The sequence below is a fragment of the Lissotriton helveticus genome, chromosome 6, assembly GCF_964261635.1.
Source record: "Lissotriton helveticus chromosome 6, aLisHel1.1, whole genome shotgun sequence".
Lineage (NCBI taxonomy): Eukaryota > Metazoa > Chordata > Amphibia > Caudata > Salamandridae > Lissotriton > Lissotriton helveticus.
The window spans coordinates 906,152,951-906,173,886 of NC_136067.1; the positions used below are offsets into that span (position 1 = coordinate 906,152,951).

The following is a 20,936-nucleotide window of genomic DNA, read 5'->3' on the forward strand; positions in this document are numbered from 1 at the left end:
CCTAAAGCCAGACTCACTTCATGAGTACATGTATTCCCATATTTTAAAACACATCAACTAAGCACATTATTCTGCCACATTTTTCTGAAATAAATTCGGATTCACACTGTGATCTTACACATGACAGTATCCCTTGCAATTCAGTAACATGATTACTACAGTGGAGGGGGGTCTTGCTGGGAGTGCTGTTTAAGGGTTTAGAGCAGTGCAGTAGTCTTGAAAGAGTTTAGCAGGTTTTGCTAGGGATGGTGTTTCAGGGTTTAGGGCTGTGCAGTGGTGTTCAGGCAGTGTAGGGGGTCAAGGTGGGACTGAGAATGTAGAAATGAAACTTCACTGAAATGATTACTACATGCTACAGAGAGAGTTGCTATGGCATTTCTAAAGCACACCCAGAATCTGTATTACACAGCATGGAGACTATTTGGGAATTGAGAGGCCTGACACACATGCTGCATAGGACTTTCTACCAGTACATGTCCTAAAGCCAGACTCACTTCATGAGTACATGTATTCCCATATTTCTAAACACATCAACTAAGCACAGTATTCTGCCACATCATTTTTCTGCACTGAATTCTGACCCACACTGTGATCTTAGACACATGACAGTATCCCTTGCAATTCAGTAAAATGATTACTACAGTGGAAGGGGGTCTTGCTGGGAGGGCTGTTTCAGGGTTTAGAGCAGTGCAGTAGTCTTGAAAGAGTTTAGCAGGTTTTGCTAGGGATGGTGTTTCAGGGTTTAGGACAGTGCAGTGGTGTTCAGGCAGTGTAGGGGGTCAAGGTGGGACTGAGAATGTAGAAATGAAAATTCACTGAAATGATTACTACATGCTACAGAGAGAGTTGCTATGGCATTTTTACAGCACACCCAGGATCTGTATTACACAGCATGGAGACTATATGGGAATGGTCAAGATGGCCGCCTGGTAGGAGCTCCTGTGAAGAGCTCCCGGTGCTTGGGATCCCTTAACGGGCATTATCCCTGTTAGCACCCACCAGCACGACGGAACGAAAGCCAAAAAAGCAGCACAAGTAACCGGATTGCTCACTGACTGGATTAGCGGTAGCTGGAGCCTGAAAACGCAGACACCACCATCGCTGGAGCCCCGGGAGCCTGCTGAACCTACACCGCGGAACATCCTGCCATAAGACCAGCACTGGATTCACGTCGGCACAGAAGGCATATCAGTCGTGCCGCAGGGGCGGCTGAAGCTCCGGATAACTGCTGAGACTGCATCACCTGCCCGCTCAAAAGCATCGGAGGGCTGAGAAAGACCCCCCCCCCCCGGGACGTCGCCCGCTCGCTCCACAGCAGTGGAACAGTGAATCACGGAGGCTGCGGAGTGCAAAAAAGACCGGCCGCGCCACAGCAGAGGAGCCCCAGCGGCATCTAAAAGGCCCCCCTCCCGCCCGCACCACGGGGGAGGACGCTGACCGCTGTGACTGCAAAGGGACGGGGCAGCAGACCGAGACGTGGACCGGGGCGCCGGTGAGCTGCAAAGGAGCTTCAGAGGCATGGTGGGGGGCAGAGAGGATTCACGGCGGTTGAGAAGTGCACCCCCGGCGCGTCGCAGTGGCGGCTGAAGTTCCGGGTGCCTGACGAACGGACGCCGCCCCCCCGCGCTACAACAGCAGAGATTGAAAAAGGCTACGGAGAGCTAATAAGACCGGCTGCGCCGCAGCAGAGGAGCCCCAACGGCATCGGAGGGTCCCAAAAGGCCCCCCCCCTCCCTCCCTCCCGCCCGCTCCACGGTGAAAGACGCTGGCCGCTGCACTGAGACCGGAAAGAGCTAAAGGGGTGACAGAAGACCGGTAATCAGTTGTCTGGCATCGAGGGGTAATACTGGCCCGGTCTGTGCTCATACAATGCACATATAGCTACGAAGAGGAAGGGACCTAGCCAACATCGGACAAAATCACTGCTTCTGCAAAGTCTACTGGCAAGATTCTGCTGGCAAACTCAACTCAACAGGCACACAGAGTCTTAAGGTATTTACTTCTCCCTTCGCACCCTCCCACCCGCCTGCTCACTTTCAAAAATTACCTCCTTTGTTCAAAATGGCTGGGGCCATAAAACTGTAGGAATAAATCTCCCCCCCCCTTACCTCTGATATCCACGAGGCTCCTCAGCCTAACTCCCCCTCACAGAGATAAGAATTCCTCCCAGCTAGACTGTGCATGGCTTGCTCGAATAGAAAGAGAAATTCCTCCCCTAAGCTCAAAGTAATAGCAGCAGACAGAGGACTAACATCTCTAGGCCCTCTGCCGGCATGACTGTAAGGGGAAACTGCTCCTCCCTGCTATCTATGTAACAGCAACAAACAGAGGACTACTGTCTACATCTCACCTATTTGGCGGCCATTTTAGACCAGTCTCCCTTGTGGGCGGCCATGCTGGACTAGTCATTTTCATCACTATCGGAACACAGACTAAGTACTTTGTCATTTGAGACTAATCCCAAATACAGAGCACCTTGCGCAGTGATGTATCTACACCCTCTTGGGAAAGAATGCCTGCTGATTATTGCAATATTATATTTCTACCCATACTTTGAACATCTGTAGTGCGCAGATTACTACCTCACTTATGATTGTCTGTCTGACTAGTATTGGATTATTACACCTCTACCAGTATTTTGAACAACTGTAACGCACAGATTGCTACCTCATATACCTTTTCAGTACAGTATTATATTTCTACCTGGATGTTGAACACTGGCAATGCACAGACTACTACCTCAGATACCTTGGTCTCTAACTAATGCCATTTTTGATTTCTGACTCTTGACTCGTGTACTCTACTGTCTTCATCTGTGTTCTGCTCTTACAGCTTTCCTCTCCTGTTATGCACCGATTGCTATCTCATATATCGCATACCTCCTCTGTATTCCGCACTACTCTATACAGCTCTGCAACCTGCATACATTCTCACTCTCCTCTCCTGTAACGCACCGATTGCTACCTCATATACGTCTGGCTGCTCTCTAGGGTCACGTATACCTACTTATATTTTGTACAGTTGTAACGCAAAGATTGCTACCGCATACATTTTGATTTCTCTCTAGTGTCACTACTACCTGTATTTTGAACGTTGGTACTGCACAGACTGCTACCTCATATTTCTTGGCTGCTAATTAATGTCACTTTGATGTATGATTCTTTGACTCATGTAAATTGCTGCTTGCATTTGTACCCTGCCCTTATATACTATTAGTACTATACCTACACTTACACCTTGTACTTTGTCTACTAATTGATGACACATTGATTTATGATTTTTGACTCATGTAAATTGCGGTTTGCAGGTATATCCTGCCCTTATATACTATCAGTATTGTACCTACACTCCTATCCTGCCCTTATATACTTTCAGTATTATACTTACACCGTGTACTTTGTAATTTACCGTATGTATTTGCTCTATTGCACACTCTTATATCCTGGGATGCTGGTTGATCACTAGTGCCACTTTGTAATCTATAACTTACTACTGTGTAACCTACTGTAGACATTTGTTTTTCTGCACATGTGTACCACTATAGTGCATTAGCGCATTCCCCCCCATACCCATCTAATCCATCACCGCAACATGGATCCTATCGGCAAACACACATACAAAATCAACTACCCACCATCACTCACCAAAAAATCCGCCAAACGCTTTAAACACAACTTCATTAGGTCACACCCTGAAACTCCCTTTGTTGACAACTACTTCTCACCGGTCAATGGATCCCTGAACACTGACATCATCTTCTACACCACACGCAGAGCTCAATGGAGAAAGGCGTTCCTCTTCCTTCTCTCCGTCTCCTCCACCAGAAAATCAGCTCATAGCCTAACTCTCTCCATCACACCATCCCTAGTCTTTCCAGGCAGTGCCACCATCACTATTTACAACAACAGGACTGTCCTAGCACAAGCTACGGACATGAACCTGGAACTGCTAGACAACCTGTTCGACACCTTCAAAGAACACCTCTCCAATTCACGGACCAACACTCATATCTCCTCCAGTCCCACCAACCATAACCCCACAGCTGCATACTCCTCAAGCAGGGGCACACCTACCACCCCAGACCACCCATCCCCCACCCACATTCCCACTATCCCAACTCAGCTCTCAAGCATAGACACAGATCGCCCCCCCCATACACCACTCACACCCCCGCCCCTTCTACCAATTCGCGGACCTCCACACATACCCTCAACACTCCTATCTCACCTACAGCGAGCAATAACACCCCGCTCACGGCTAACAGCACAGCTCCCACCCTTAACACACCTAACCTAGTCCAGTACCAGAATAACACGCACTCCGACAAATCCCCCCCTTTATCCCCCCCATTCTCAGTCCCCATTACCCTCTAACCAACTACGCAGAACATACCTCCTCTCCGAATTTAACCCCCACCCCCCTCAACACGATCATCTCCAATGACGCTTCCCCTCCCACTCTCAGCCCCCACTATCCTCCCTGCACCCCCACCACGGCTATCAGTCTCCTAGACCACACCTTGACCCCCCCGTCTCACCACCAACACCCTCACTCTCACCACCAACGTCCTCCCTACCTCATCCACACACCTCCTACCCAAAAGCTCTCCCCTCCCTAACTCCATCCCGCACACCAACTCAACGCAGACCTGCTCGAACACCAGCCCTCCCCCCCAGCTGCACACCAACTCCCTTGTCAGCCAATCACCGCTGACTGGCACCACCACCCCTACCACCCCCCCCACGATGGACTACATCATGGCCACCCTCACACAGATAAAAGAAGACATACACACCATCAAAGAACTACTCTCTACAAACCCTATACACCTCACCCACCCCAACATTCCCTCCCAACTTGCCCCCTACTCCGCCGGCTGACCCCCTCACTCAACACGCCCCATACCGGGCGTCAATCCCTGCTCAAAGGCGCAGCAGCTGCCCTCGGCCCCCGCATCACCCTTGCAACGCCCCACGCAACTACACCGCCCCATCCAACCTGTCCCCCACCCTTCCGTCTAACTCTCTCACTCAGCTATCCCCCAATCTGACCTCAATCCCAGGTCGTAATCGCCACAACCGCCCGCGTCGCGCGCACAACTCTTCTTCTGACCGCGACACACTCACCCTTCTCCGCTCCTATGACCCAGCCCCCCAAAATAACACAACCACCCCACACCTCAACATTCCCACGATACACTCAAATCCCCTTAGGCCGCCCACACTAAACAGCAGATCCTCCATCCCCAATAACCTGAGAAAAGTCCCTCTCTCTCTAGAACCATCTACCGCCCTCAACACACCCCGTCTCAAATGCATTCTTCTCAACTGCAGATCAGCCAAGAAACATTCCGCCGCCATTGCTGACCTCCTCCTATCGCGGGACCTGGACCTAATCATCTTGACAGAAACATGGCTAACTGAATCCTCGACACCTATAATGGACATATTGGTTCCTCCCGACTACCACATTATCAGGCTCGACAGAACAGGCAAAATAGGTGGTGGTATCGCATGCATCTACAGGAACAACCTCTCTGTTCAGAAAGTCAACTCCACCTCCCTACCATCCCCAACATCCTGGGAATACATCTGCCTTGACATTATGAGTGAGGGCAAACCGATATGCGCACTTCACAGCATTTACCACCCACCCAGGGACAACCTCACTTTTACCCAAGAAATAATGGAGTTGATCTCAACCAATTCCGGACGGCAACTCACCCAAATATACCTTGGTGACTTCAACCTCCACTGGAACGATCACAACGACGCAGTGGTAAATAGTCTTAAAAATGTCCTTAATGCCCTTAACCTCACCCAAATATGCAACGGCCCAACCCACAAGAAAGGTTCTACCCTCGACCTGATTATCTCCAAAGAGGACTCTATCCAACTCGAGTCCATCCAACCCTGTGACTGGTCAGATCATCATATTGTCACATTTTTTATCAATGAAAACGTCAAAGTTAACCCGGCCCAACTCTCCAAGCCCAAAGTCTGGAAAAGAGACTTGAAAAAGCTCAACCCAGGCTCTTTGCCCCCCAACAGTTGCAACCTACTACTGCCACCGACAAGCGCTACAGACGTCCAAACTCTGACTGACCACTATCTCAGCGCTATGACATCTATAATTAATGAGGCTGCACCTATGGAGCTGAAAAGAGTCTCTACTAAAATCTCCAAACCATGGTACGACGGGAGTCTCAATGAGGATAGACGAGACATGCGTATGGCAGAGCGTACCTGGAGATCAGCCCCCTCTGCAATGCACCTAAAAGAACTGAAGAAAAAGAGAAACACCTACTTCAGGAAAATAAAACGCTCAAAATCAGACTTCTTCAGCCTCCAACTCGACCAAGCAAAAAACCGCCCGAGAAAACTGTTTGAGCTGATCAAAACACAATCCAAGGAACAACCCCAACCGCTCAACACGAGGTGTGAAGCACCCTCCTGTGAAGACTTCGCTGCTTTCTTCATCCAAAAAACTGACAAAATAAAAAGCGATCTCCTCATTGACGCAAGCCTCTACTCCAAACCCCAACGCCTAGCACCCACTGAACCAAAAAACAATGCCACATGGTCAACCTTCGGCACATACTCGGAAGAAGAAATTGGCAAACTGCTCAGCACCCTGAAACCATCCAATCACCTCACGGACCCCCTCCCTGCCTCCGCAGTAAAAGACTTTACCCCTTTGCTTCTCCCTCTCTGGACTAAAATTATCAACAGCGCTCTCCAACAAGGAAGCATACCTGACTCTCTCAAAATTGGACAGGTCACACCTCTACTAAAGAAACCTACAGCCGACCCCTCTGATCTTAACAACTATCGTCCCATCACCAATATTCCTACTCTCGCCAAACTATTGGAAAAATGCGCACAACTACAATTGACTAAACACATTGAGCAATTCCATCTCCTCAACGCCCACCAGTCAGGCTTCCGAGCTGGACACAGCACAGAGACTGCTATGACTCACATAATCGACGACGCACTTCAAATGCTAGACCAAAACGACACCTGCCTCCTCATCCTTCTAGATCTCTCTTCAGCATTCGACACCGTTAAACATGAGAATCTACTAGAACTACTAAATACAAGAATGGGTTTATCTGGAACTGTTCTCAAGTGGTTCACTTCCTTTCTTCACAACAGGACGCAGAAATTCAAGAGCAACAACCTGATGTCCTCGCCAATACCTGTAACGCTAGGCGTCCCCCCAAGGATCTTCCCTATCCCCAACTTTGTTCAACCTAGTCATGGAACCTCTCACCTCCTTGCTACAAGCATCCAACGTAAACTTTCACATGTACGCCGATGACACTCAGCTATATCTCAAGCTGCAATCCCCCCAAAGACATCTTACGTCTGAACTCAACGATCAGGAGCACCCAATCTTGGCTGGCTGATAACCACCTCAAACTAAACGCTATGAAGACTGAGTTCCTTCTGATCGCACCTCCCACAAAAATATCTACCACACAAACATGGCTTAAGCACCTAACAGCACTCAATGTCCAACCGACCATAGTGGATTCAGCAAAATCTTTAGGCATAACACTTGACACCAACCTCAACATGCAGCAACATATCAGCAAGGCAACAAAGGGAGCGAACTTCCAGATCAATATTTTGAGGAAACTTAAACCCTACCTCCCAGCCAAAGACTTCCAAACAGCAGTACAATCGCTAGTCATCCCACGTATTGAATACGGCAGCACCGCCCTCTGCGGACTCCCCCTAACTACTACCGCACCACTAAGAGCTTCGCTGAATGCTGCAGCGAGACTCATCACTGGGTCAAAAAAGCACTCCCACATTACCCCTGACTTGAAATCCCTGAACTGGCTGCCTTTTGAAGCCAGAATACAGCTGAAAATCGCCTGCATGACACACAAGGCGGTACACCTAAACTCACCCGGCTACCTCGCTCAGAAACTGACAATCTCTGGGGGAACTAGAAACACGAGAGGAACAAACAATCTTCTGTTGAAACCTCGAAGATTCCGGAAGGAAAAAACTTACAAGCGCTCCTTCTCAGGATTGGCGCCTAGGATTTGGAATTCACTCCCTCCCGAAACCAGGCTTATCTCTTCCACTACACTCTTCAAAAAGGAAGTAAAAGCTATCCTCATGGCTAAATACACTTGATTTATCATCTCGAACTCTGTCAACACCTTGCACCGATCTGTTTAGCATGCTTGAATCATTTACTTATTTGTATGAGTTGTTTTATTACTCACGTGATGGCTTGCAGCCACCTATTTGTACTATGTGATCTATTGATTTATTGTTTGACTATGTTCCCTCATGTACCCCTCTATGTAAAGCGCTCCGATATCTGTGAAGATCTTGTTCGCGCTATATAAAACTTTGAAAATAAATAAAAATAAAATTGGGAGCCCTGACACACATGCTGCATAGGATTTTCTACCAGTACATGTCCTAAAGCCAGACTCACTTCATGAGTACATGTATTCCCATATTTCTAAACACATCAACTAAGCAAATTATTCTGCCACATTTCACAGAAATAAGTTCTAATCCTGATATACAAGTGTGTAAGTGGTTACACCACTTCATGTACACACTCTACATGTTTAACAACAGCACTGTGCTGCAAAAAAAAAGATCTCCTCAAACACATTAACATACCAAATGCTCCTTTCACAATGTTTTTCCCAAAGCAGACAAATTCAGAATTAGACTCTAAGCAAATAAACTCCTGCTTCCACATTAGAACACATTTTTCTTATTAACTTAAAGTGCACAACATAGATCCCCTTACAAATTAACAACTCACCTTTAAAAATGCTTTTGTAATTTTAGAACAGTGTCAATCACACACAAGATTTTCTTAAGCAGAATCTCTGAACTGTGTATCAGTCACTGCAACCATACAATGGCATAGCTTCCCTCTCATTGTACACACATATTCCTGCAGATAACCAATCAAATACCTTCCCACACAAATTCAAAACCAAACTAATATTTTAATTGGTTCTACATTGAAACACTTTCAATCTCACATAATATTCAACCTTCCCCCGCTGCTCTCTCTGCCTGTTACCATGGTAACACTCCATAGAACACCTTACTGAACACACAGGTGAAAAGTTCATCTGCAAACCAAACCAGCAAGGGTCTTTGACTTTTCAATACAGCAGCGTATCCTGTGCAATGTTCCTTTCAATTACTTTTTCTCAACCATCAGCATTTCTCCTTAAAAAAAACAGTAGCATGCACCCTAGTTTTCAATGTTGAATTTTCAGAAAATACCATTCATTTCTTTTTTTTCAAGTGCACTGAATCTCATCCACATTTTTTTCTAAACTCCTACTTTTCAAACTGCCATTTCATTTCCAGAGTCCATCTGAGTACAACCAGATCTCCCTTCAAGATGCTTAGAGTGTGGATTGTAGGGCACATCTATATTTTCTGGAGTGAAAGGTATGCAGCAAATAGATACTTCCTCAACCTTGATTTACCAAATGTGGATATTATGTAGATTGGCCAGAGAGGATTAAGATGTCACCAATTGATGCCATTGGTAAAATCCTTTTTGCATCTCCCACACCATGACCTCATAATTGTGCACTGTGGTGGCAATGACCTAGGCACTTTGACTGGGGAAGGTCTGGAAATTCTTTTAAAGGACACCTATGGGCAATTGATGTCTCTTTTTCCACAAACTGCCTTTGTATATTCTAATATATGCCAAAGGCAAAAATGGAACTGGTCCAACCAATATTGTCCACAGATTGAGAAAGTAAGGAAACATGTGAATAAGTCTGTTTCTGCTTTCCTCAGAGACTATGGTATGGGTTCTATATACCACAACAACTTGCATTACAACATGCAAGGCATTTATAGAGGAGACGGTGTACATTTCACAGATGAGGGGAACAGAGTTTTCCTCTTGAACTTTAGACTCTGCATCGGTACTTACTTGTAGGTACAAAAAACACTTAATGAACACAACGGCTCTAAACACTCAAACTCGTTATTTAACTGTATTTTCTTTTTTGACGTGCGCGCAATGTGCGCGCACCTCACGATTTTTTTTTTAATGGTTTTTTTACCCTTCAGGTTTCTTCAGGGACCCCCAGAGAAGGCCTAGGGGGTTAGGGAGTCTCTACCCTGCCCCCTTTTCACGTTCTCCACTTTTGTTTTTCACTCACTTCTGCCTCGAAGGTGCGTGCAACATGCGCGCACCTCGCGATTTTTTTTTTTTAATGTTTTCTTTTTGCCCTTCGGGGTCCTTTAGGGACCCCCTGAGAAGGCCTTGGGGGTCAGGGAGTCTCTACCCTGCCCACTATTCACGTTTTCCACTTTTATTTTTGACTCACTTCTGCCTCGAGGGTGCGCGCAACTCGTGATTTTTTTTTTTTAATGAGGTCCTTCAGAGACTCCCTGAGAAGGCCTAGGGGGTCAGGGAGTCTCTACCCTGCCCCCTTTTCACATTCTCCACTTTTGTTTTTGACTCACCTCTGCCACGAGGGTGCGTGCAACGTGCGCGCACCTCGCGATTTAAAAAAAAAAAATAATAATAATTTTTTGCCCTTCGGGGTCCTTCAGGGACCCCCTGAGAAGGCCTAGGGGGTCAGGGAGTCTCTACCCTGCCCCCATTTCACGTTCTCCACTTTTGTTTTGCGCTCCCTTCTGCCTCGGAGTGACAAAATGGCGGTCAACACTTCCTGGTTTCCACCGATTGGAATGTTGACAGACGTCTAACAGCAAATCAGAATTCCGCTCGCGCACACCGGGTTCGCGCACGGTGCGCGCACGGGTGCGTGCACGGTGAGCGCTTATAGATATATATATTTTTTTTCTTTTGAATTTATCAGGAACTGCTGGATGGATTTACACCATTTGAGCAAAAGCGTGATCTGCGAATCAGACTCTACCATTTTGCCAAATTTCTTGTAATTCCGTTCAGCCGTTCGGGCTGTAGCCGTGTCTAATCGTCCTATGGAAAATAACATGGTGAAGACACGTTTGTACACCCCCATTTTTTCACAGCCCCCACTTGACGAATCCCCACAAAACTTTCAGGGAAGGAGCGGAGCGGAGCGGAGCAGGCCATCTTCTTTGAGAAATTTGCAAAGATTCATCAACCGGCGCCAAAGTTATTCCCAATAGAATGTTGCGGATTTCCTATGCAAACTAGGTCCTAAGTATAACTACCTACTGGCGACCGCCAATAGGTAATATGTATATATCTATATATATCTACTTTAGACTATTGTAACGCTTTGTTTCTGGGTGCTCAAGAGAAAGTGCTACATAAAATGCAAATCATTCAGAATGCTGCCGCCAGGCTTCTCGGGCGCATTCCAAAATACCAATCAGTGTCAGCAACTATAAGACAGCTGCACTGGTTGCCGGTGAGAAAGAGGATTGAATTCAACTCCCTCTGCTTAGTATATAAAGCTTTACATAATGTTGGACCTGCTTTCTTTATTCATAACCTCATTCCTTACCGTCCCGCTAGAACGTTACGTTCAGCCAGCTCACATCAACTACTGGTACCACGCACCAAATCGGTCGCGTGGGGTGACAGAAGATTCCTTGTAGCTGCACCGAAACTCTGGAATACTCTTCCACACGCAATTAAAACGAGTACCTCCCTATGGTCTTTTCGTAAACAACTTAAGACCTGGCTTTTTAATCAATAAAACTTAGTTCCCCTTGCTGGTTAAACACTGCAGAGACCTCAGCGCCGAGATGCCCCAGGGCCTTCGTTCGCGCTTTATAAATGATTTTAATAAATAAATAAATAAATATATATATATATATATATATATATATATATATATATATATATATATATTTATATATATATATTTATATATATATTTATATATTACCTACTGGCGATAGCCAGTAGGTATTGAATATGCTACTTACCAGTATGCATCTGTTCTTGGCATGTAGGGCTGCTAACATTCATATCTGATGCATAGATCGCCGCCTAGTGTTGGGTCCGGATGATTGCACATTGTTGTCCTGGAAGAGTCTTCGAAGTATCACGAGATAGGTGGCTCCTCCCCTGGACTACAGTGCGCATGGGCATCGGCTCCATCCCCAGATTGTTTTTAGCCATTGTGGCAGTGATGGAGTTAAATAGTGTAAATGATGTCCATGCTAATGATAAATGCAAGAGAGTGTCTGCAGCCGCTACGGGCACCGGGGAGGAGGGCGGGCGATATGAATGTTAGCAGCCCTACATGCCAAGAACAGATGCATACTGGTAAGTAGCATATTCAGTTCGAGGCATGTGGGCTGCTAAATTCATATCTGATGCATAGAATACATAGCAGTCCCTCCATTAACGGCGGTTGCCCGTGCCAGCTGCAGAAGCTTGAAAAAGTGTTTTGAGAACAGCCTGTCCTACAGCTGCTTGCTGTTTGGAATGCACATCCACACAGTAATGTTTGGTGAACGTGTGTGGTGTAGCCCAAGTGGCTGCTCTACAAATGTCTTCTAAGGGAATGTTCCCTAGGAACGCCATGGATGCCCCCAATTTGCGTGTGGAGTGCGCCTTTGGGGGTATTGATAAAGTGCGCTTAGCTTTTTGGTAACAGATTTGAATGCACTTAACTATCCATCTGGCTATCCCTGCTTTGGAGATGGGGTTGCCTTTGTGCTGTGGTGAGAAGGCAACAAAAAGTTGTTGTGTTTTTCGAAAGTGTTGAGTCCTGTCAATGTAGTACATCAACGCCCTCCTAACGTCTAGTGTATGAAGCATTCTTTCCGCCACGGTTTGTGGGTTTTGAAAGAATGCAGGCAGGTCAATAGTTTGGTTGATATGAAACTGTGACACCACCTTGGGAAGGAATTTGGGGTTAGTGCGGAGCACTACCCTGTTAGAATGTATTTGGATGAAGGGCTCTTGGATTGTGAGCGCTTGCAGCTCGCTAACACGTCTGAGCGACGTGATAGCAATGAGAAAAGCCACTTTCCACGTCAGAAATTGAATTTCGCAGGAGTGCAGTGGCTCGAAAGGTGGGCCCATCAGCCTAGTGAGGACTACATTGAGGTTCCACACTGGAGCTGGTGGAGTTCTTGGAGGAATGACTCGCTTCAGTCCCTCCAGGAAGGCTTTAATGGCAGGCACCCTGAAAACAGAGAGGTGCTGCCTATTCTGGAGATAAGCCGCTATGGCGGATAGATGTATCCGAATGGAAGCGTACGCTAGATTGCATTTGTAAAGATGTAACAAATAGCAAATGATGTTAGGGATGGATGCATCTAGCGGGTTGATATTGTTGTTAGTACAGTAAATGACAAACCTCTTCCATTTTGCTGCATAGCAAGCTCTGGTTGTGGGCTTTCTTGCCTCTCGGATAATGTCCATGCATTCCGGAGGCAGGTTGAGGTAGCCAAATTCTAAGACCTCAGGAGCCAGATCGCCAGATTGAGCTGTTGCGGATCTGGATGCTGAATGTCGCCATGGTTCTGCGTCAAGAGCCTGGGTGTGAGATGCAGCTTTTGATGCGGTACCACGGAAAGTTCTAGAAACGTGGTGTACCATGGTTGGCGTGCCCATGTTGGAGCAACCAGGATGAGAGTCATCGAGTGTTGCTTTAGCTTTCTTGCCACCAGCGGAATGAGAGGCGCTGGGGGAAAAGCGTACGCAAATTTGCCTGACCAGTTCATCCATATCGCATTCCCTTGCGATTCTGGGTGAGGGAACCTGGCGGCAAAGCTTTGGCATTTTGCGTTTTCCCTTGTGGCAAACAGGTCTATCTCTGGATGACCCCACTGCTGAAAGTACGGGTGGAGTACTGATGGATGAATCTCCCACTCGTGCATTTGATGGCTGTATCTGCTGAGCAGATCCGCCATCTGATTGTCCTTGCCCGGGAGGTGTTCTGCCATGAGGAAGATGTTCCTCTGAATGGCCCACTTCCACATGCTCTGAGCCAGATGAGACAGCTGTGGTGAGTGAGTACCGCCCTGCTTTTGGATGTAGTACATGGCTGTCATGTTGTCCGTCCGGATCAACACGACCTTGTTGCACAAATGCACTTTGAAGGACTTGAGCGCCATGAAGATTGCCATCAATTCCAGGTAGTTGATGTGCAACCTTTGTTGATGGGTTGACCATAGTCCCTGCACTGTGTAGTGTGGCACATGCGCTCCCCACCCTTGGCGAGATGCGTCCGTTGTTAGCACAATCTGTGGCGCCGGCTCCTGGAACGGTCGTTCCTTGCAAAGGTTGTGTGGATTCCACCAATGCAGAGAGTTGTACGCCCGACCGGTCACCAACACTAGGTCTTTCAGTTGTCCTTGAGCCTGTGTCCATTGATTTGCCAAGCATTCTTGGAGGGGACGCATGTGCAACCTTGCGTGCGGGACTATGAAGATGCAGGAGGCCATCATGCGTATCAACTGAATGAACACTCTCGCTGGCAGGGAGGGTTGCGGTCTGAACCTCTGGATCAGCGACTGAATGTTGTTGATTCTGACTGTGTTTGGTTGAGCTATAGCAGTCAGGGTGTTTATGGTCGCGCCCAGGTACTGCTGCACATGGGCTGGCTGAAGGTGCGACTGGGTAGTTTAGCGAGAACCCCAGGCTGTGAAGGAGGTGAATAGTGTGGGACATGTGTGAGGCGCACTGCCTTTCCGACTTTGCCTGAACGAGCCAGTCGTCGAGGTACGGATAGACATGTATGTTTTGTCTCCTGAGGTGCGCCGCCACTGTCGCTAGACACTTCGTAAACACTCTGGGGGCAGTAGTCACCCCGAAGGGTAGGACTTTGAACTGATAGTGCTTGTTGAGAATGGTGAACCTGAGGTATTTTCTGTGGGATGGGTGGAGTGGGATGTGGAAGTAAGCATCCTTGAGGTCCAAGGTTGCCAGGAAATCCCCTTGGTTTAGAAGGGGAAGGATTTGTTGCAGTGTCAGCATGTGAAAATGTTCTGACAGTATGTACATGTTGAGGGGGCGCAGATCTAGAATGGGTCTGAGCGATCCGTCCTTCTTTGGGATGAGGAAGTACAGGGAGTAGACCCCTGTTCCTTCCTCCTCCACTGGCACGAGTTCGATTGCTCCTTTTTGCAGCATTACTAGCACTTCCTGCTGCAATAAGTGCAAGTGCTCTGCCGACATAGGACGTTGTCTTGGGGGGATGTTGGGAGGAGTGGATGTTAACTCCAAGCAATAACCGTACTGGATTAGTTTTCTCACCCACCAGTCTGTGGTGATGGACGACTAGACTGGCAGGAACTGCTGTAGTCTTCCCCCGACAGGTGTTGGATGGTCGGGGAGCAGCGACAGGGAGTCACTGTTTGGTGGTGGCAGAGGAACGTGAGTTGTTGTTTCCTCTGCCTCTGCCCTTGGCATTGTTACCTCGGTAACCCCCTCTACCTTGCTTGGGGTACGAGGATTGCGCACCACCTTTTGCGAATTGTGTCTGTTGTCCCAAGTGTCCTCTGGTACCACTACGCGCACCTGAGCGACGAAAAGTGTTGCCTCTGAACTGTTGTGATTGGAGAGCCCCCATGGACTTAGCAGTCTCGTTGTCTTTCTTAATCTTTTCAAGTGTGGTGTCTACATCAGGGCCAAACAGTCTGTCAGGATTGACTGGCTGGTTGAGGATTGTAGTCTGGATGTCCTGCTTAAACCCAGATATACGAAGCCAGGCTTGGCGCCTTAGCATGACGCTAGTGTTAATACCCCTAGCCGCTGTGTCCGCGACATCAAGTGCACACTTAATGGCAGCATTTGATATAAGCTTCCCCTCTTGAATGAGCATTTCGCCTGCTTCTTTATACTCATCAGGTAGATGTTGAAGGAGCTGTTCTAGGGTGTCGTAATGCGCCCTATCGTAACGCGCCAGTAGTGCTTGTGTATTTGCTATACGCCATACATTGGCAGCCTGCGCAGCCACCCGCTTGCCAGAAGCCTCAAGCACTTTCGACTCCTTGTCCGGGGGAGGAGCTTCACCCGTTGTTTGGGAGTTGGCCCGTTTGCGGGCGTTCGCGACCACCAATGAGTCCAAAGGCAACTGTCCCCGAATATAAGCAGGGTCTCCAGGTGCTGGCCTGTATTTTTTCTCAATACGTGGGTCTACCACTCTTGCTCTTGTTGGTTCCTTAAAGATCTCTGGTGCATGTTTAAGGACCCCTTTCAGCATGGGGAGTGTTTTGACTGTTCTTTCGGAGACAGAGAAAGTGTCAAACAGGAAATCTTCCTCCACCGGGTCAGAGTGCATGTCCACATTATGAGTTGCAGCTGCCCGTTCTATTAAAGCAGTGAATGCCGCTGAGTCCTCAGTAGGTGATGTACGTGTTCCAAAAACCTGAGGGTCATGTACTACTTGATGGCTGTCCTGGTCCCCAGCGTCATCATATGGGTCCTGGTGTACATCAGGGTCAGTGTCAGTAGGGAAATTATATTGGTCATCCTGTTCTTCATCCTCACCCCCTGAGTGGTGGGGGGAAGGTGTTGGACTCCTCCTTGGTGGAGGCTGAAGAGGTTCAACAAGTGGAGGTATGTCCTGTGCTTGTTTTTTCTTTTTCAGTGGAATAACAAATGCTTCTAAAGGTTGGGAAGTGATCTTTCTTTTATAAAGTGTCAATTTCCCTGTGTTGGCATCGATGTAATGCTCTAAATTGTCCCCTGACGCCTTTGGCCGCTGCAAATTGGGACTGGGCGTCGAATATTCCGACGTGTCGGTGTTCTTCGACACCGTCTTGGCCACAAACGCTTTGGGCGCCACCTTTGGTGGCAGGACGTAGAGAAGCTTGGAGGACGACTTCGCCGGTATGTTCACCGGTGTCGGATCCGATGATGCGGTAGACGTTGACGTCTGTGCCTTCTCCCGAATTCTCTTGAGGGAGTCGGTGACCTGTTTTGTAAAAGAAGCCGAGGGTTTGGTAACCGATGCTTCATGTTTGTCTGCTTCGGAGGACTACGGCGTAGCAGAAGTGGCCACCGATGATTCTTGGCCTCCCACGGGACGCTGCTTTGCGGTCGGTGTAGGCGCCGACGCCGGCGATGCCGACCCGGCATCCTTGTGCCGATGAGTAGCGGCTCCGGTCGTCGGATCTTGGGCCTTAGGCGCCGAGGCGGGATGGACGACCTTCTTTGAGGACTTGTCCTTAGCCACCGTTTGTGGCGCCGATGTGTCGACAGTCTTCTTGGACTTCGTGTGGCTCGAAGCTGACGGAGTTGAAGACGGAGTCGGCTTTGCTGGCTTGGACGGGACGTCGGCCATTTTAGATGTCGTGGAAGCCGTAAGTTTCGGTTTCGCTTTTGCTGAGTCGGCGGCCATTTTTGGAGCCGTGGAGACCGAAGGTTTCGGTTTCGTTTTCGGCGTGATGTCGGCCATTTTAGGCGCCGTCGACAGCAATAGTTGCGGTTTCGGTTTCGATACGCGCAACGGTGGCTCCTCCAGTGTATCCGTAGCCGGGCCCGAAGGCGGGGCTGGGGATATCGGTGCAGGGTCGAGGGTAAGGCCGAGTGGCGATCCCGTGACCGGAGCCTGAGTCGAGTAACTTTCGGGGCATAGCTCGTCCTCTGAGCTATCTTCCGCGGCCCCATAGACTTCTTCGTCGTCCCCTACCTCCTCGACGTATTCAAGGTCTTGGCTCTGTCCTTCGATATATTCCTCTGGATCCGCCTCGACCTCCGTCGATGGTGGTGAGATCTGAAGTTGATGGCCGTGGCCTTCTTCTGCGGGGTCGTCGAATATGTCGTCGGGTGCCGGGGCTGCGTGGAAGGCCTCAAGTCGCGCCGCGCGCCGATGCTTGAGCGTCTTCTTTGACCTGAATTTGGAGCAGGCCATGCAGTTGTCTTCGTCGTGGTCCGGCGAAAGACATCTATTACAAACTGGATGAACGTCGATGTGTGGGTATTTGGACCCACACACGGGGCAGCGCTTGAACGGGCTCCGTTCCATGATGAAGCCGTCAGGGTCTTGCTGCGAGTACAGGGCCTCGATGCGCGAAGGGTAAACCAGTCCGCTGAAATCTGACCGGAAGAGTCAGACAATGCTCGGGACCGTTCGCATACAATACCGACGCGAATACCGAAGGCCTTTTGGCCTTGAGAAGGAAGGTTTTTCGATTCCGACAGGGAGCCGTCGAAATCACATCCGAACCCAATGGCGGAAAAAAACAATCTGGGGATGGAGCCGATGCCCATGCGCACTGTAGTCCAGGGGAGGAGCCACCTATCTCGTGATACTTCGAAGACTCTTCCAGGACAACAATGTGCAATCATCCGGACCCAACACTAGGCGGCGATCTATGCATCAGATATGAATTTAGCAGCCCACATGCCTCGAACATATAGTTAGGACCTAGCTACCATAGGAAATCCGCAACATTCTATTGGGAATAACTTTGGCGCCGGTTGAGGAATTTGCGTGTAATTTTCCAAAATTTAGGCCAGCTCCGCTCTGCTCCTTCCCTTAAAGTTTCGGGGGGATTCGTGAAGTGGGGGCCGAGAAAAAAGGGGGGTCCCAAAACGTGTTTTCCCCATGTTAATTCCATTGGACAAATAGACAAGGCTACAGCCCGAACCGTTGAATGGAATTACACCAAACTTTGCAAAATTGTAGGGACTGGTACGCAGAAGTGCCTTTTCTATATTTGGTGAAAATTGCTCCAGTGGTTTTTTCGAAAATTAACTTCAAAAACACATATATCTATAGGCGCGCTCCGAGCGCTCACCGGTACGCGTACCGGGGAGCGCACCCGGTGCGCTACGGGAGTGCACGAGCGGAAAGCTGATTGGCTCTCGGATGTCTGTCAACATTCTAAACAGTCCGGAGAGTCCGCCATCTTGTGTCTCGGTAGAATCGAGACACAAGAGGTGTAAAAAGAAAGGGGGAAATGATTAAAAGGGAGCAGGGTAGACATCCCCTGACCCCTAGGTTTTCTGAGGGGGGCCTAGAAGGACCACGAAGGGCAAAAAAAAAAATATATATATATATTTTTTTATTTCGCGGAGTAAGCTCAGGGTGCGCGTACATGGGCATTTACAGGTACGCGTACCCTGAGCGTACCACAGGGGAAAACAGTGAAAAAGGGGGTCCCAAAACGTGTTTTGCAACATGCAATTTTCCATAGGAAATCTAGCCCTTCGCTGGTGGTCCCAGAAGAATCCCAAGGGCCAGAAACCCCCCCGCGATTTTGTTTCTTGCCCTGATGGTGATTCTGGGACCCCCTTAGAAGGGCTAGATGTCCTATGGAAAATTGCATGTTGAAAAACACGTTTTGGGACCTCCTTTTTCACTGTTTTCCCATGTGGTACGCTCAGGGTACGCATACCTGTAAACGCCCATGCCCCATTTTCAAGTTTTGTTTTGGGCTCTCTTGTGTCTAAGTTCTCCTGAGAAACAATATGGTGGCCAACACTTCTTGGTTTGGAAAGTTTGGAATGTTGACAGACGACTGCCAGCCAATCAGGAGTGCGCGCAGACCTTTCCGAGCATGTGCTGCATTGATTGGCTGTGAACACTCAAAACCAGGAAGTTTGGGCAGCCATCTTGTGCTCGGTAGACCGAGGCACAAAAGAAGCAGAAAAACAAACGTGTAGAATGCAAAAAGGGGGCAGGGTAGAAACACCCTCACCCCCTACGTCTGCTCAGGTGGTCCCACAAGGATACTAACATATTTAAACGTTATCCGCTAATAGAATTAGCATTTAGAAAACCTTTGAAAATTATTTTAAAAAAACATAGGTTTCACGGCTGATATAGTTAGGAATTAGCATTTAAAAAACCTTGCAAATTCACTGAAAAAACCATAGGTTTTAGACCTTATATAGTTAGGAATTAGCATTTAAAAAACCTTGCAAATTCACTGAAAAAAACCATAGGTTTCAGGCCTTATATAGTTAGGAATTAGCATATAAAAACCTTTGAAATTCACTGATAAAACCATAGGTTTCAGGCCTTATATAGTTAGGAATTAGCATTTGAAAAACCTTTGAATTTCACTCCAAAAACTATAAGTTTTACGGGTGTTCTAGTTAGCTGGACATTTCACTCATACAAAACCATTGAAACTGCTCCTATATAGTTAGTTGTACTAACTATATTTCACGCACCCGCAATCCACTGATGATGATGTCACATATACATCATTCATGACATGGTCAGTGCCATCGCTGATTACATCTCAAATGACATCACTGATGACATCACTGATGACATCATCCACGTGACAATCACATACGTCTTTTCATACACTAGTAAAATCTTTCATCACTCTTTGTAAAATAAAGGGTATCATATTTGAATCCATTGACACAGCAATACAAGTATCTAAAAACCCACTCAGTGATTCCTAGATCTATACACACATCTAATCACTTACCTGTAGATTCAATCATACATGCTGTCAATGAACAATAGAACACTATCAAAAATACTTTTACACGTATATCGACATTACACACCAGCACACAACCTATTCACATATGAAGTTATCCTACTCACTTATGCAAACAATGGATCATACTTACATACTTACTAAGCTACACACTTATTCGAACACCACTTCATCTATTTATTTAGATGTAGGTCATACTTAGTGTATTATAAAATCAGTATTACAAGTATACAGTCATCCATATAGTGACTTACACATTCATTGAGTCTTATGAATACTTATTTATATACAACAACTGACACATACACTGCCTTTTATTTTTCTAGTTTGTTGGACATGTACCTTTGAGAAATATATTTGCTCATCACCACACCCATAAAGATATTCACTCACCCAAACAACTGTTAGAACATGTAGTTTTAACTTCATATATTTACTGAATCAACTATTCACACATCTTTGGGCAGTCACACACCCCCACCGAACCACACACATTCATTCTCCCATACAAATACTCAGTTAACTAATTAAGAACTAATATAGACTTTCACATAGCTAGTAACCAACTGGAGAACCAGTTTA

At 47.5% G+C, this 20,936-nt stretch overlaps 1 protein-coding gene across 4 annotated transcripts in view; it reads right to left on the minus strand.

Moving 5' to 3' along the window:
- EIF2AK2 (eukaryotic translation initiation factor 2 alpha kinase 2) overlaps nucleotides 1–20,936 on the minus strand; it is a 580,031-nt gene that overhangs the window by 149,810 nt on the left and 409,285 nt on the right. The gene's annotated exons all lie outside the window — the stretch shown is intronic.